The sequence below is a fragment of the Rhipicephalus sanguineus genome, chromosome 4 (assembly GCF_013339695.2).
Source record: "Rhipicephalus sanguineus isolate Rsan-2018 chromosome 4, BIME_Rsan_1.4, whole genome shotgun sequence".
NCBI lineage: Eukaryota > Metazoa > Arthropoda > Arachnida > Ixodida > Ixodidae > Rhipicephalus > Rhipicephalus sanguineus.
The window spans coordinates 136,240,725-136,254,164 of NC_051179.1; positions in this window are offsets into that span (position 1 = coordinate 136,240,725).

Sequence of the window (13,440 nt, forward strand, 5' to 3'; positions counted from 1 at the left end):
AGAAAAGCAGTGGCATTTCCTATGGTGATGTAGCCGTTTTTTTCCTAATAGCATTTATGCATCTATGATGACAGGGGGGTAGCGAGAATTTTTTTTTCGGGGGCGGGGGGTTCAACCATACTTTATGTATGTTCGTGTGTGCGTTTGTATGTGTGCGTGTATATATCCGCAAGTAAAAATTGAAAAATTTCGGGGGGGTTTCAACTCCCCAACCCCCCCCCCCTCTTGGCTACGCCCCTGTATGATGATTATGAACCTTCATGGCGACACACTCTGTCCTCGAGCTGAAGCAACTTCTTAGTTGATCTGCTTCTCATACTTCCACCATACACTCTAACACCCGAAGCGCACCGAAAAACTTTGATGATATGGTTAGTTTCCTTACTTTAACCGATCATCACTTTTCGCTCATATGTCTATCAGAAACATGGCTATCTTTTTCATTTCGGGCAATCGTGCTGAATTTTTTTCATCGCCTGGGTGACTGTCATGGTGGGTCAGCCATATTCATTTCTAGCGCGTTATCATGTAGATGACGTACTGATATCGCATTTTCTGTATTGAAATGTGAATCAGTGTGGCTCGAATTTGACGGCGATTTCCTTCCGCCTAACAAAAGAACTATCATTGGTTCAATTTATCGGTCCCCATCATCGTCTTACGGGGACTTTTGCGTTGAGCTTGATAATATGCTAAGCTCGTTTATTTCCTAAAATTATGTGGCCATTTTAGGCGACCTTAACGTTGACATTACAAGTATTAACGACAGTGCTTGTGTTCAATACTCTAACTGCTTCATGGGTCATGGTTTGGAATCTCTGCTGGATTCTCCACCAAGGTGTGCTCCTTCTGGTCAGAACACGCTTATTGACCCTATACTCAGTAACGTTATGTCGGTTCAGAAGGCCGGTGTGGTCAATTTTAATCTGACAGACCATTATGCAATTTTTCTATTATTAACAACACAAACTAATATAAAAATAATATGGTCAATAGGTGTTGTTTCTATTGTGCGAAATTCATCGATTTGGTATCCCGCGCTGACTGGGGGAAACTATCGCAAGAACCTTATGTTCACAAAGCGTTCAATAGCTTGAGTGAGAAACTAACAGGTATCATAAACTCGTGTACATCTGTATTCAACACAGCGCGTTGATACTCAACCCCTAGAAACCCGTGGATTACTAAAGGACTGCTGCGCAGCAAAAATAAAGAAGATAACCTTTACAAAAAAGTAAAACTTCAGCCGTTCAACCTGTCCCTCAGGGCCCGATTTAAACTGTATTCAGAAAATCTTACTGTTCTACTAAAAAATGCCAAACGAACCTACTATCAAAATAAAGTGCTAGGAAAATGGGAATGACACTAGGAAAAATTGGAACGTAATTAAGGAATTCTTACATCTTCATCAGCCAGATGCACTCGAGAGAGAATTTTCGGATGGCACCTGCGTTCTAACTTGCACTATCGCTATCTTCAATTCATTCAATAAATCATTTTCAACAACTCAGTACCGACTGTCACTAACTTGCCTTCGTTATCTCGCTTGCCTCACTCTTTTGTCTTAAAACCCACGTTACTTCCTCATGTTCTTCGCACTATGACAAGTTTAAAGACGACAGGCTGTGGCCTTGATTCAATTTATGCATCTAAAATCAAACTTGTTGCTCATTACTTATCTTCTGTGCTTTCAGACCTTATTAACACCGCATTTCGTTCAGGCATTTTTCCTACAATCCTCAAACAAGGAAAAGTAACACCGGCATTCAAAATGGGAGACCGAGAAATTTTTTATAATGATCGCCCTATAACAATTCTCCCATTCTTTAGTAAAGTAATTGAGAACCTCATTGTGAATCGCCTAATGGACTACCTAACAAGGAATAACCTTTTGTCACGTAAGCAGTTTGGTTTTCGCGCTAAGTTATCTACCGAATTAGCACTGATTAAACTGACAGATAGCATAAAACAGTTCATTGATAATGGGTTATGGGCAGGGACGGTATTTATTGACTTAACTAAAGCTTTCGACACTATTAACCACTGTATTTTGTGGGGCTCTTTAGCCCTTTTACAAAGCTACCTCGCTAACAGAACCCAGGTTGTCAACTACGGTGGTGTTTTATCCTCTCCAATAACAACTAACCAGGGAGTTCCACAAGGCTCAATTCTGGGACCTCTCTTGTTTGTTATCTACATTAACGACTTACCATCATCGCTTAAACCTTCCGACTGCGTCCTTTATGCTGACGATACCACGATATTTTCTAGTGACAAAGATCTTAACAATCTACTACCAAAATTAAACACTGATGTCGCGAATCTAGTATCATGGTGCAAAAATAACTTAATAAAAATCAGCTCTGTTAAAAGAACTTTTATGTTATTTCGCTCGTCCCAAAAAAAAACGTTACAATGTCACCCGAAATATACATAGATAACTGCGTCATTACCCCATCAAAGTTCATTACTTTTCTAGGTGTCACGTTAGACCCTCAACTCAAATATAACATTCACGTAAATTCTGTCATCAAGAAGACTGCTTTTGGTATCCGCGTGCTCATTCGCACGAGGCGTTGTTTTGAGCAACACATTCTCAAATCACTTTACTATGATTTCATTAACAGTCACCATACTTACTGCATCTCATCCTGGGCCAAAACCTACACCACTCACCCGACATCCCTCATTCACCTTCACAAAAAAGCAGTCTGAATTATCACACATAGTTCTTACACAGCATAAGCAGCACCCCTCTTTAGCACTCTCGAAATTCTACCGTTCATTTCCATCTTTCAACTCAAAACTTGGAATTTTATTACTCAGAATTTGAATAGGAGACATTCCCACTGACATACTTCCCCAAACACATCTCCACAGTACTAATAACACACGGTTTTCTGAAAATAGTAACCTTCTGCTTCCAGAAGTAAGCACTACGGCAAAATGACAGCCTTGTTTTCTGCAATTTCTCCCTGGAACTTACTACCATCAATTATTAAATCAAGCTCTTCATTACATTGTTTCCGGCGGCATGTAAAGCAGTTCTTACTAACAACATGCGACACCTAAACATAAATATATGTATGTGTATCTGTTTAAATATAAATACATGCATTTATGTGTATGCGTATGTATGTGTATGCATATGTGTATATGTATACATATATATGCACATATAAGTTATGACGTGACAAACTGTGTTAGTGATAAGTATGTGTTATGTTATACTCATCTAACCCAATTTGTTATCTGTTTTATCACTTGAATGTAAATATTTTGAACAACAATAAGTGTGAATAATAATTTCCATTATGTTCATTTGGTTTATTCCCTTGCTGTTTTTTCCTGAGATGCCAACCTTTGTTTTACATTTTTATACATGTATTCACATAAGGTTCCCAGAAAATTTTTTACTTTGGGACCTCCTTCTATATTATATCAATTTTCTACTTCCACTGTCTTGTAGTATTGAATGTATTGGATAAAAAGAGATAGTTAACAAAAATTTCCTATACAGAGTGACTGGTGGCTTTGCACATTGGATCCTAGGGCTTCATATGCCATGACGTTGAATAAAAATAACCGCATGTATAGAGTCAGGACTTAAGTTCATAAATAAAGAAGACGCGAATACAAAACTACAACACATAGAAACAACGGGCACAGGACGACACACAACTGACAACTGAAGTTTAACACGTGCTTGGCTTGTTGAGTCATGCTCGTGGTCTTTCTGTGGATGTGTGGTTATTTAATCTTGTAATTTTTCGTACTGTGTGTTTATATCTTTCTGTGGTGTTGATTAAACTTCAGTCGCTAGTAGCGCGTCGTCCTGTCGCCTTCATTTCTCTGTGTTCTGATTTTTACAGCGAAAGCTGTTATGAGATCATTTCACCGGCCGTTTTTGGTGCCGTAGTTGTCCGCCGCCGCCGCCGCTGCCGCCGCCGCCGCCAGTGTCCGTAACCAGTATCGCTCGAAATGAGAAAAAAAACTAAATAAGAAAAAAATTCCAGGATGGGACGAGGTTCGAACCTGGGCCCTCTGCGTGGGAGCCCAGTATTCAACCTCTGAGCCATGCCGGTGCTTGAAAGTGCTTTGCAAAAAGGTCCTATACAGGCTTCATGTCGGGAAGGAACCACATTAGCATATGCAATATAGCGTGGTAAAAGAGTAGAATAAGCACCAAGCGTCGCACAACGCGAATTCTGTAACCAGGCGTCACACAATGCGAATTGCGCAACGAGTAGGTTGTTGAATGCTTCCAACCCATTACAAAGAGCTCTTCCATAATTCTTCATCGTCATCACGCACAGCATCAACAAAGTGCGCATAATGCCTTACATGCGTTTAGCAGGTACCACGGCTGTCTGTAGAATGAAGAAAAATGGCACAGTGCCTACTGCCCTACTTCTCAAAATTACAATGATTTATAGCGTAGTGGGTTCCTCGCACTTGTATTGGTTACCAAGGAAGCCCATAAGCGCATGATCCATTTCCTCGGGGTCTCAGTAAAATTACAATGATTTAGAGCGTAGTGGGTTCCTCGCAAGTGCACTTGTATTGGTTGCCAAGGGAGCCTGTAAAGCTCCCTTGATCCATTTCCTCAGGGTCTCAATAAAGTTAATTCCCCCGCCCCCCCTCTCTCTTTTTCTCGCGTTAACACATGTTAAAAAGCGTGGTGGGACAGTTAAATAACGACCGGGCGTCACACAATATGCATTACGTAACTAGTGGGTCGTTTAAAGCTTCCAACCCATTACAAAGGGCGCAACCATAATTATTCATCGTCATCAACCGCCGCATCAACAAACTGCATATAATCGCTCATATATGGCACCTCGCTTCTCCGCAGAACAACGAATAATGTCGTGCTGGGTGCTTCCCAACTTCCCAAAAATTACGCTTTGTTGTGTAGTGGGTACGTTTCTAATGTTCTTGTATTAGTAGCCACAGGAGAGATTATAACAGGCTCTAGACATGCCGCTCTTCCAGCTTTCGCTGTGACTGTGCTGCGCTTTCCGCGCAGGCCTGGCGTTTTTTCGCACCCTGTTTAACAATGAATATAAACAAACTCGCCCAACTGTCCCATTAGGTCTTAAGTTTGCTGAATAACGCTGGCTCTCCTCAGCCTCTTTTGAACACACTGCTAAATTTTAAAATTCACATGTTATCGCAAAGGTTGCACACAGTATTGCGCATAACACTCAGCCTCAATCCTTGTGTTTGCTCAAATGTAGTAAGATGTACGAGATGTTTGACATAGAGCATAGGGAGGCACAGTAGAGTGTTCCCCCAATCGTGGGCGTCGGCAAGGAGGTCCGAAAGAGGCACTTGCCCCCCCCCACCCTAACGACACATCAGCACTTGGTCTCACCCAGGCTACACCAGCGCTCTCCCGCTTACCCGGCCGCTATGTTACACAAGCTTGCACCCCCCAAGGCAAAATCCTGCTGACACTCATGCCCACTATAGACTGTCTTGAGCACAAACAGGTGGGCGAGCAAGAATTGATGCTTTGCCAGAAGTGTATATCTGAAAATGACAAAAAAAGAAATCCATAAAGTGTTCTACATCGATAAAAATGAATTTCTTAATTAACCAAAGACTCGCTTGACTATGCTTATTGCAGACTTTTTCACAAAGCACGAAGCAAAAACAGAATTGAGAAGATGATAATATGCCCTTGTGAGCTTTTCACTTAGGCTACGCAGGGCTAAAGATAAACACAGGTAAAAAAATAAGAAACAACACCAGAAGTGTACCCTTGTCATAATCACCATTATTCGGGTAGTTTTTCTTGTAAGTAAAGTAATCGTTATAAGTGCACCTTAAAACGAGTGTGAATGTTAGCAATGTCTTCTTCATCAACTGCAGCTACTCCGTGTAGGAGTGATGATTGGGCAACTTGGTAATGATAGATGGCAAGAAAAATAAATATACAGTACACTTCTAACGAGGATAAATTAAGGCCTGGACACAAGAACAGCACTTTCACCTCGTCAAAGTGTGTCAACAGTCATAATACTGTGTATTGATCATAAAAACTATCGCAACATAATGCAAAACAACAAATTAACGAGAGGGAATAAGCAAGGTGATCTAACAACGTGGTTGAAAACAGATTCAACTAACTTGTGTCAATTCGATTGAATTAGCCTCACACATCTTCTAATGGCTAAGAATATGCACATGTAACCTTGGAATGTTCCGCTGCTGATATCTTACTAATGAAATTCCATTCCTTTCTTGCCGTTCAATGACCGTTCATTGTTTTAGATGCGAAGTATCTTAAGGCGGAGCTCAATCCGGTGGTGGTGGTGGTGGTGGTGTGCGGCGTGACCACCCTTACTGCGCATGCGCAACCCTCTCCACACACCTCCTCTCCACTCCCCCTCTCCCCTCCCCCTCTCCACATTCTCTCTCCACTTCCCCTCTCCCCTCCCCCTTTCCACTCTTCCTCTGAAAAGCGGGCTAGACATGCTGAAATACTCTCCTGCGCAACGCCGCGATGAGCTCGAGCGCATGCGCGTCCCCTCCCCTTCTCTCTCCTCTCCTACGCTGCCCCCCTCTCGCCTGCCAGTCGACCGCGTCCCCCGCTCGCCCTGTGAGAATTAACGGCCAGGCTAGATGGAAGATACGACGCGCGTAGCGTCCCTCTTCGCATTCCACGACGCGAGGTCGGTAGCATGCCCAACGAACGCCAACTGAACGCGATCGTGCAAGTGCTCCGGCTTCGCATCGCCTCATGGTCCCCTTTAGTGGGAGATGGTGTAAATTTTTTTCTGTTTCCACTGTTTTTTGGTTTTCGTTGTTTTTACTAGCGCAAATGTTCACAATTTTTTATTGTGTCGCTTTGCAATTTTCGGATGTGTTTTACCTTTGTATGTGCACATGTTTTGTTGATGATGATGATGCAAACTTTATTTGGGTCCAGAGATGACGCAGTGGAGACCTCGCGCCACCCTCCTAGTCCCACGTAGGGACCGCCAAGCGGAGCTTGGTGGCCCGTTCGCGGGCACTCTGGCCAGCCAGGGTTTGGTCATGGAGTTGGGGGCCTGCGCAAGAGCGCTGCTCACCTGTGCTCGCTGAAGGCGGAGCCGATGGCTTCACATTCTGTTGCTCTGTTTTTTTTTTTTTTTCGCTCTACAGTGCCTCGTGCACTTCTCATGCTACCATTGTAGCTTGTATTTTGCTGGGATAAACGTTCATTCATGCATAGCATCATGCATGCGCGTCACAGCTGTCGCTTAGCAAATGTGTGTCACATAATATGACCTTCATTAAATCGCTTTAACATGATCTATTCTTTCTAGCTAAATGAATCCAGATAATGGTGTTTATGTACTTAGATATTCTATTTTACTGTACCCTGATACATATGTATCATGGTATAGTGCATATGTACCTTAATATGGTATTTCAGGAGACGGGAAGAGTGCGCAATCCAAATTGTTGTCGCAAAGTCTTCTCACTTGCTGATAATCTGTCCGTCGGTGGGTTCTCAGAGTTGCATGGCGGCAGAAGGACGTCCAGAGTAGTCAACTGCATGAAAACGAGAGCGCACGGTAGTCCACTGCACTGAAAACAAGAGCGCACGGATATGTCACATGTCAATGCGCACAAACCCAATGGACAACGAATATCCTGACGACGTCCGAAGAAGAGCCTAACGTCCGCGTCCCAGAACGGCGGTTCACGGGGCGTGCAGCGGACGTCGCGTATTGGATGTCCAAAAAAGGTCTTCCGACAGACGTCCAAGAATTATAGCACGTGGACGTTTTCAATAATCCAGGCGTGGATATCAAGAGGACGTCGACAGGAGATGGCCGTGAGGACATTTCAAAGCTGTTTGGATGCAAACCGCTACACGCTAGTTCATCTGACAATGCGTGAAACTGATTTTGCAACATATGGAAACAGCCACTAATTTTTATCTTTCGGAAAATATGTGATTGAGCAAATAATTCATGGATAATTGTGCGAGCTTGTATGCATTGCATTCGTGGCATTTCGCGCGATTATTTACGTGCTTAGGAGAAAGGTGAATGGGTGACGCACATACGTAAACGTGACTGCAGTTTCTTCCCACGAAACACAAAACCTCTAAAAAAACGTCAGTTAAATTTGGGTCGATGGAGGTGATCCCGATGGTTCGGATGATCGTGGCGACACGTTGAAGGACTGGACAGGCCCGGTTGTTCAGATCCTGGCAAACTTGAGTTTATTTACACACTTTACACTGTATGACAAAACAAAGGCCGGGGCGGCCACTGAACAGCTCTCGCGACAACAACTGGGCTGGGCCCGCACCAAGCGTTCAAGCCCTTAAGAGAATATCTCTAAGTCCTTCGTCCCTGGATCAGAGTCGGCGCCAAGCACGACCTCTGTCCCCTCCGCAATCTCTCCGTCGAGCACCAAGCTCTCCCTCTCCTCTCCTATTTCTTCCTTTAAATCCACCCTGTCTCGTCTGAGACCGCCTTACGGGACCAACCCTTTTCGATACTCCACCAATGAAGCAGAGAACTTTGTTTCTCTCAGAGACGTGTCTCCGCTTCCGCGTTCCCACGCTTTGCTGCCCTCACTATGCGGCAAGCCAACTAAAACGCCATCAATCACATACACAGTCAACGTACACTGAAATGCACCACACCAACGTGCCCAGTTTACTATGCCGTCTCGAACCTTGTCTGCGACAAGATGCCGCCGCCTGTTGCAATTACTGCAAAACCACATCGGTGCTCCTTCAGTGAGGACCGTCGCGACGGCGACACATTGTTTACGTTGTCAGTCTCCGTGAGATCGCTTCCGCCGTACGGGTGACTCCGCCGCGAAAGGAGCGGTCGACAAAAGGTCGCGGGGTTCGGCTACAAAGGCGCGGGTAGAGGCGAACGGCCTAATGGCCCTTCCGAGCGCCCCTTTTCCGTCACGCGCCGTCTGCGATTAGTCACCGTTGATCCGTACTGGGGAAATCGTCCCCCGAACATAACTCCTTCCAACCCAAGAATGTTGTATGTACGCTTGTTGTACATTCAACTTCAAAATTCCATGCGGGGGGGGGGGGGTATTCACATTGGAAGGCACCGACAACGCTTCATCTCACTTAGGCAAGTAAGCAAATAACATCGCACAAAGACAAACACGAAACACGTTATAGAAGATTCCCCAACATCACTACCGAGCGTCATGCCGGATGGCCCCTTCCCTATTGTTTGTGGTCAGTCAAACGCATGAAGTCACGCATAATAGCACGAGGGGGGTTACTACACACGACACACACACCGAAATGCACTCAAGCAGGCACACCCGCGCACTGTTTGGAACGTCACTCGCAGGTTGGACCCTGTACTGTACATTCCTCGAAGCACCATGGCAATTAGTCAACATATAGGCACAATGCTCTCGCTGTCTGGCTAATCTAAAAAAAAAAACAAGAAAAAACTGACAAAGCGCGACAAGGCATCGGCACACTTATTAAGTGATTGGCACTCGATCGGCCACCTTTCTATTCGCGAATTTCTGGCAGGTAAGGCAAGGTTCACAAGGCTTTTTAATGTCCGCCGCCATTGTTGGCCAAGAGAATGCACTACGAACGCGTTCTTTCGCTTTCCTTCCTGAAAAATGCCCACCGGAAGGTACATCATGAGCGAGCACCAGCACTTCATTGCGACGTGTTTCAGGTAAGACAAGTTGGTAACACTGCCTCCCGTTCAAGAGTTCCCGGTGGAACAATAACTCACCCTCTGTGAACATTCCGTGTGTACCCTCACGCGCCTGCACCCATGGCAATCGCAGGGAGCTGTCCTCCCGTTGCTCTTTTACGAAGATCTCATTACCCGCCTCATTCGCCGTTACCCGTCCTGTTCGCGACCCCATTGAATCTTGCCGGTGCTCCGGCGTCTCCTGAGCACTCTTTTCATCCTCGTGATCAACTTCCTCAGCGGAATTCCGCTCCGCCCTCACAATATGAATCGCCAGTTCCCGCGAGTTTCTTTGAAGCTGTTCAAGCTTCTTTAGCGTGTCCGGCGTTAAGAGAGCGTCTACTCCTTCCGCGAGTTTCTCAGTAACCGCGCACAGTTCCATCAGCTCCGGAGTAATACCTCCCCCTGGAATGTGCAGTGCCAAAGGGACGTACATCAACTCAGCGGGGACAGCCCGCCCGAATGCCTCTCTCAAGCGCACTTTGCCTACTCCCTGTAGTTTTGCCCCTTCCGGAACTAACGCTTTCCTGATCACTGTTATCTCTGATCCTGAATCTAAGCACGCGTTGAGCTTGCGCCCCGCACTTATCAACTCGATCCATGTTAATCTTGACACACCGGCATAGCACCTTTCGGGGATTAAGCTCTCCACCGCCGGTTCACATGCTACCCTCGCGGCGAGTCTCTCCGGAGGGAAACGGTCTTGTCCCTGTTCCGCGGGTGGAGGTGTCGTTTGCGAGCATTGCCACTGATAGTGCCCGTTCTCGCCGCATGCATAGCATCGGACACCCGTTCTCTCATTTCCCTGCAATGACCTCTCTGTCGTGCGGCGATTGAACACTTCGCCATTCTTCGAACTACCAGTGGCTGTTTTACCTGACTTTCTATTACTCGTGCTCTCGTCATATTTCTGCGCCAGTTTCGCGAGGTCATGAGGTCTAAGCCATTCCGCCGTCTCGTGCTGTAGCACATATGTGCGCATGTCTTCGCGCATCAGCTGCTTGACCCGGTCTGAAATTAGCAATGCCCGCAGCTCCTGAACATTACTGACCTCTCTACTGCGGAGATAATAATCGAGCAAAATCTCGAGCCTAGTGACGAACTGTCCCCACGTCTCATCTCCCTTCCGGCAGGCATAGAGGCGGCGCTTGTACTCCTCAGGGGTGAGCTTTAATTCATGCAGGATTAGGTCGCGAACCTCCGGGTACGAAAGTACTCGGTCATCAGCCCGATTTGCCACCAATGTGCGGCTATTTTCGTTCAAGAACGGCACAATGATAGCGCCTTGTACCTCGTTAGGGATCTTGCAGCTTCTCAGCATATTTTCAGCGCTCCGGAACCACGCCGGCACCAGCTCATCGGAAACCGGCATTGGCGGAAGAACTGCTCGCAACTGATCCGCATACCGCGCCAAACTGCACCTGTCACTCCGCCCCACTTCATTGCTCGTGTGCGATTGAAGCTTCAATTTTTGCAGCTCGATTTGGAGCTTTAGCGCTTCTATTTCCAGCTCCTTTACACGAACTTGTACGGCTGGATCGGCGCTTTCTACAGCACGCATATCTGCGCTATCAGTATTTACCGATGCTTCATCACGATCTAGCTCGTGGTCCTCACTAGTCCCATCTGCCCTCTGACTTCTGGTCACCCTAGTCGCCATGGTGCTCCCGGAGAAAACAGAACAGGGTTTCACCTGTGATTTCTGTCGGTAGCTGCGTCGCCACGCTGGCTCCTCGTCGAGGCCTCAGTCAGCAGATCATGGGAGCCGCTTTCCGATGTACTTCGATGTGTTCGCACCGTCCAGTCTCTGCCTTTTTGGTTGGGACGACGGCCGGTCGTGCAATGCCTCTCGCGGTCCTCGTCGCTCCAGCAGTCGCCAGCCGCTCCGGGTGAGGTGCCAATGTCCGGAAAGAGGACGCTGCCGATCTTGATTGCAGCTCAGTTGATTGCCGCACTTGGTGTTGTCTCACGTTCAGCCTTCTCGAACTGCATACTTGCATGCACCGTTCCGAGGTACCCTTTTTTTTTGCTTCTTCGCCCCGCCTTTCTTTGCTTTGGTTTATGTGTGTATACACAGGACTGCAGGATGTCTCATTGTCCTCCAGGAAGCCGCCACGTCATCCTGTCGACTGCGCCAGTTAAATTTGGGTCGATGGAGGTGATCCCGATGGTTCGGATGATCGTGGCGACACGTTGAAGGACTGGACAGGCCCGGTTGTTCAGATCCTGGCAAACTTGAGTTTATTTACACACTTGATGACAAAACAAAGGCCGGGGCGGCCACTGAACAGCTCTCGCGACAACAACTGGGCTGGGCCCGCACCAAGCGTTCAAGCCCTTAAGAGAATATCTCTAAGTCCTTCGTCCCTGGATCAGAGTCGGCGCCAAGCACGACCTCTATCCCCTCCGCAATCTCTCCGTCGAGCACCAAGCTCTCCCCCTCCTCTCCTATTTCTTCCTTTAAATCCACCCTGTCTCGTCTGAGACCGCCTTACGGGACCAACCCATTTCGGTACTCCACCAATGAAGCAGAGAACTTTGTTTCTCTCAGAGACGTGTCTCCGCTTCCGCGTTCCCACGCTTTGCTGCCCTCACTATGCGGCAAGCCAACTAAAACGCCATCAATCACATACACAGTCAACGTACACTGAAATGCACCACACCAACGTGCCCAGTTTACTATGCCGTCTCGAACCTTGTCTGCAACAAGATGCCGCCGCCTGTTGTAATTACTGCAAAACCACATCGGTTCTCCTTCAGTGAGGACCGTCGCGACGGCGACACATTGTTTACGTTGTCAGTCTCCGTGAGATCGCTTCCGCCGTACGGGTGACTCCGCCGCGAAAGGAGCGGTCGACAAAAGGTCGTGGGGTTCGGCTACAAAGGCGCGGGTAGAGGCGAACGGCCTAATGGCCCTTCCGAGCGCCCCTTTTCCGTCACGCGCCGTCTGCGATTAGTCACCGTTGATCCGTACTGGGGAAATCGTCCCCCGAACATAACTACGTCTTAGTTTACGAGAAGACCAAAAATATATTCATTTTTTAAATATAGCATTAATTCGCCCCTCAAATGTACTTGCATACTCTTTATTAGCATTTTCAACAGCTACGGCATACGCAGAGTCTCGTTCGAGACATTTTTCAGACATTTTGTCTGAAAGTACGAGTGCACAACGACTATCTCGACGATTCTCCCAATGTTTTCTCGAGAAGGGCCAATATACAAAAACGGCATGTCAAAAGAGCGGTTACCGTCGGTTTTACTCAGACAAATGACGCAGACAACCATACCCCCAAAATAATTTGTTTCACAACGATGCCTCTAACAGCACGCTCGCACAGCAGCGACTGACAACAGTAGTAAAACCGGCAAAACTAGCAAAACGCAGGCACGCATGCAGCGCACCCGGCGCACCATGCGGCGCACCGTGCAATCAGCTTCGGCGGCACTCATGTTGAAACGTGTCCTTCGCGATCGTGCTGTGCACCGGCGACTGCGGAGACGCCGTTGGCGTCGTCGCGTCGTTTTGCGTTGGCAGCAGCTCGGCTGTCATCGTTTCGCATTTTGTGTAGCGTGCCAGCTTTTTTGTACGGTTCACTGGCTGTTATCTGGCATGAAGTAACTGTGCTCATGCCATTTGCCGCATATTTTCCATAGTGATTCGTGAAACAAGCTCTATTGTGTGTTTTCGCCGACGGTCCGTTACAACAATGGCCTGATCTGCTCGCCACCTTCGTTG